The sequence below is a fragment of the Salvelinus sp. IW2-2015 genome, unplaced genomic scaffold (assembly GCF_002910315.2).
Source record: "Salvelinus sp. IW2-2015 unplaced genomic scaffold, ASM291031v2 Un_scaffold10592, whole genome shotgun sequence".
NCBI lineage: Eukaryota > Metazoa > Chordata > Actinopteri > Salmoniformes > Salmonidae > Salvelinus > Salvelinus sp. IW2-2015.
In genome coordinates this window covers 1-4,902 of record NW_019951850.1, presented here as the reverse complement: position 1 = coordinate 4,902, position 4,902 = coordinate 1, and the positions used below count along the sequence as shown (strand labels likewise).

Sequence of the window (4,902 nt, the reverse complement as noted above, 5' to 3'; positions counted from 1 at the left end):
TGCTCCATGAAGGCATTTAGATGCGGTTGTTTTCACCGCCCCTGTCACATCCTCACCCAGGATGGGTACTCCGTAGCTGGTCGATGGCTGCTTCGCAATGGACCATCCATGACTGTGGCCCAATCCTGTTGTCTGTCGACCACATTGACGAGCATCTGCCATTTTCTGCGATGGGTCATATGACAATCTGAGCACCTCAAGCTGCTCCCTTGGTGGTGCATACCAGCTCTCCATCCCATAGGCGCTTGATAGGATACTGAAATAAAAAATACCTAATAATGCATAATTAATTTACAAAATGCACTGCCTAAAACTTTTCTGCAGCTGTTAACGCCACACACTCAACACCTACGTTAGATAGCTAGCTAACATTACGTTAACGTTACCTGGTTATTGATGGTTGAAGTCCTTCTCTTCTGTCCGTGAGCAGCAGTCTGGTGCAAATCAGAGATGGTAGATTTACAATTTTCGAGAAATTGGGCAGCCATTGTTAACTAGCTAGCTAATTTTACCTCGGAAGAATAGAAGTTCAGTGAACGTCTTTCATCAGTACCTGAGACTTGGGCGGAGTACAAACGACCTTTATGCAAATGTTATCATCAATGACAAAATCGATGACTCAGAGCATACGTATCGGTGAATCGTTGTGACATATGAAATAGAGTGAGAGTGTAATCTCTGTGTATTAACTACGTACAAAGTGTTACATTATAATGTGACGTGGAGTGATATTCAGGTCCAGACTGGTAAAGAATCTTATTTGACGTGTCAAATAGTGATATTTGACGCCTCAAATAGTGTTATTTGACGTGTATCTTTTTGACACTAAAGACCCAAACGGCGTTCCATATTATACAGGCGAAATTCGCGCGCATCTGTGTTTGACGACACGTCAGTGTGTCGTGTACTGAAAAGCCTATGTCAGCCCGGCAAATTGACCTCCCTAGTGAAAGAGATTTGCGTCAGTTCAAATCTGGCATCAGGACAAAATGTGATTCAGAGTCACCGAATATATTTTAAGTATTTTAATTAAACTCAAACGATAAATGGTATATGCAATTTTCGTATATACGGGTTCACTGTATCACCACGCAGGGTAAAGCAGGGAACTGTGGACTGTACTCAAATAGCAGTTCTTATACTATGACAGTTTTAGTTCCAACTCGTCCAGTTGGCCTATCATAGTAGAGGCTGAGCACGGTTTAAACTCTTGCTCCGCCTTTGGGGGCACCCGGACTTGTCCAAGCCCCTTGGCGCTTTCCTTTGTCCACATCTGGTTGCTGGGTAGATTAGCTCCGTCTTGTGTCTGTCGATTCTACACTGAAACAGTTCCTAATATGGTATTGTCCAGTATTCTAACATCCCTGGTTGGCCTAGAGAGATGCACCCCTCCCCTCTCCAGATTGACCACAGCTTTTATGGCCTGTCACTCAATGTTGGTCAGTCTTTACACACCTACACACACACCCATCTGTATCGTTTGTGTGTGTGTAACAAAACAATATTCATCTTCAAACAATATGCTAGCAGGCTATAGTGCATAAACATAAATCCTAACACTAGCCTTCTCATCTGAAAGAACGGACTCTTTACAAAATCATGATGCCGTTCATTGATTTAGAAAGCAATTTACCTGAGTACGTTTTCTGAGGATTTCTTGAAAAAGCTGTGCTCCAAAACAGCTGCTGTTCTAGGGAAACCCGAAGAGAGAATGATGTTGGTGGTGAAACCTGGACTGCCAATGCTCATGGGTGGAACTTGGGCTCCTTGAGTGATACTGTCCGTGTCCGCCATCGGTGTGACTGACACTGCCGAGAAGAACAAGGAACACAGTGCCAATATCTTCCCGTTCCTTACAGGAGAACTTGGACTTACTGAAGACCGGGTCGTGATCAGGTTCTACCCACTGGAGCCACATCAGGTTGGAAAGAAAGGAGCTGTTATGAGTTACCTGGAGGAGGAACTTTCTGCGCCAGAATGACTTCACACATCTGTTCCACAACAGTTTTACCATCGGAGAGAACAAACCCTGGCAGTGGATTTCCACCACTCAATTGGACATGACATATCATATGACAAAGACCTGTATTGAATTTTATCACTATGGTATTTGACCCCATGAATCTATGCCCTGGAAACTCATTAATTTATATTACATCTGCGATTAGTAAACCAGAACCACACATTTGACAAGCTAGATGATATAAGAATATATTCATGTTTGATTAGAGGAAATGTAAACCAATTGACCTTTATTCAAAGCTATTGCTATGTCATTTCACCTATTCATTTCATATCTCAACCATCTGATGTGGTTGAGAATTTTRTTTCTGCTKTGTTTTGTTAGTAAGAACCACAATGACTAGCATAGATGATAGACTAGTATTAACAGTCAATCTTTAAGTACGTACTGTGCAATGGAATTCAGGTAAATGTCAATGTACGGCAGCTGTGAAACACCATCCTATGCATTTGTTGAGAGTATAGAAGTAGATAAGGACATAACATGTTGTTGCATTGGACTAACATGCACTCTGTATTTGTGAAGTGCTTATTAAATTGTTTAGAAGTGCTTAGTAAATTGACATACAATGTATTCCTTTTGAATTTCAGTCCTTTTTAATATATAAGTATCAAGTAAATGTTGTGAAGGCTTTGCTGTACAATTAGTCATACTAGAAATAAAAGTACATCAATTCTAAAAAATATATATTTTTTAAAAGCCTATGTCAGCCCATAAAGTACATGGGAAATGTCTCCACCTATTGGAATGTTTTGGAAATGCACAAATTAGCCCCACATCTAGAAACAGCCTTGAAAGTGATATTCCAATCAAATCCAGTCAAACTCTTGTTCTGTATTTATTATTGACTATTGCATAATTACAGCTTGGCGGTCTTTAAAACTGATAAACTGATAAACACAAGAAACGGACCTTCTGAATACAACGAATTAGTGTAAACACAAGAACGCAATTTAAGGTGCATGTGTATTCAAAATTCTCGTTTAGCCACCTAATGAAACGTAGTTTATGCCCAGCAATATTTAGCAGGTAAAAAAAAAAAAAGCATCGCCCGAACAGGGACTTGAACCCTGGACCCTCAGATTAAAAGTCTGATGCTCTACCGACTGAGCTATCCGGGCTCTGGCTTCAGCAGGTCAAGTATGGTATTTCAACAAATTTCTAAGACTCTGTTCCAACCTCATTTTCAAATTTCTAGTTGCGACAACCAATCATATCGCCGTCTGCAACCAAGACGTAACCAACAATTGTACTCGCCAACCAATCTGAGACGCCAGTGCAGCCAAGAGGTAACCGAGAATTGACCAATGAGGATAGAGCTATGGCGGGACCTTTAAACTCTAGAAGAGGACCATGGAAAAATATATTTCCTGGTAATTTTGTTTTGAATTATCTTTATTTTCTGAAGTAACGTTAGCTACAATGTTTTGTTGTCTGCTGTTGTCATTGATCACCATCATCGATCGGAATATCTAGCAGGTAAGATCAGTGCATTAGGCTACAGTAATATGCTAGCACGGTTCGGTTAATAATATTTAGTGTAGCTACAGTAACGCTATCTAACGCGTTAGTAAACTGGTGTTTTGACACTGAACAGGTTATCAAAGTAACGTTTTTGTCTTTGGGTGAGCTGATAGGTTACATGACAAGGGCTATGTTGAGAGGTAGCCTGCAAGTAAGCATTCCATTGCACTGTTTACACCCCGCTGTATTCTGTATATATGATTGATACAATTGGATTTGATTTGTGGCAGTAAGGATGCTTGCCATTTCAGGAGACAGTTCTAAAAGAGAGTACACCAGGGCTATATCTCAGGGCTATATCTCTGGATACATTTGGCCAGGAGGGCTGTACTGGCCCGAGTTGGCAACCCAGCAACAAGACAGTTCAGCCTTTAGAGGAAGCAGACCTTCAAGTAGGTTGTTAAAAATGCTCTGTGGTATGCTGGGTAATTGGTGGCATTGATGAAGAGTGATGCAAAAAACATGCTGCCAATCAGATGACTTTGTAAGGAGTCCCACCATCCAGCATCCAGTCCACACCTCTAACCGCATCAGTCCTCCGCTCCTCTACGGACTACTCCACCACCAGCTGGTTCTCTGTCCGTGGCCTTGACACCTGTGCCCTGCTGGACCTCTGTTCATGATCTCCACATCTGTGCCCGGCTGGACCTCTGTTCATGATATCCACACCTGTGCCCGGCTGTCAGCCCTGTCCTCTGCTCCTTATGGGCTTGGCTTTCTGATGGTGCCAGCGATCAGTCGCTCTCCGTTTTCAGTTAATTATTTATAATTGTAATTATTTGTGTTCAATTGTTTGTCCTTCTGTGGTGTTTATTTAACTGTATATACAGCATCATTTGTCATTGATGTATTACTCATAAGTATTCTCCCCTGTCGTTCTCACGTCTTCCTCCAATTCTGTGTCTTCAATTACTTCCTTTATTTACTTRTTRTTRRTTTTTWRCAACATTACGTTTTCGATGTGAACTTGATATTAAATGTATAAATTAAGCTATTTCTCTKATTTGAGATAAGCCTAAARACCCCAGGAATCTTGTTTAACACARMTAGGCTACCCTTCTATAAATTCGAATCCTGAAGAGGGTGAGCGGTTTGACAAAAAGAGACAGGTTTTCATAATAAAAAGTTACGGATGACGATGACAGATTTACAGGCTGAGAGGAACGAGGATTGTCGGATGAAGCCRGATACTTTTCTACTCTCAGATTGTCACCGTAAGGAAAAGAAAGCATTTAAAACYWTTCAAGGCTAAATACAGCAGCCGTGTTGGGATTCGATACAGGGTCGGCATCGACGAGTATGTTGGTTCCTGGTAGAAAATGCCCCCATTCTTTAATTCCTGGTGTCGCAACCTC

At 41.3% G+C, this 4,902-nt stretch overlaps 1 non-coding gene across 1 annotated transcript; it reads right to left on the bottom strand.

Annotated features, from left to right (window-relative positions):
* Positions 1-3,071: 3,071 nt before the first annotated feature.
* Positions 3,072-3,144, bottom strand: trnak-uuu (transfer RNA lysine (anticodon UUU)). The gene has a single exon. It is a non-coding gene; the product is annotated as a tRNA-Lys (tRNA).
* Positions 3,145-4,902: the final 1,758 nt, after the last annotated feature.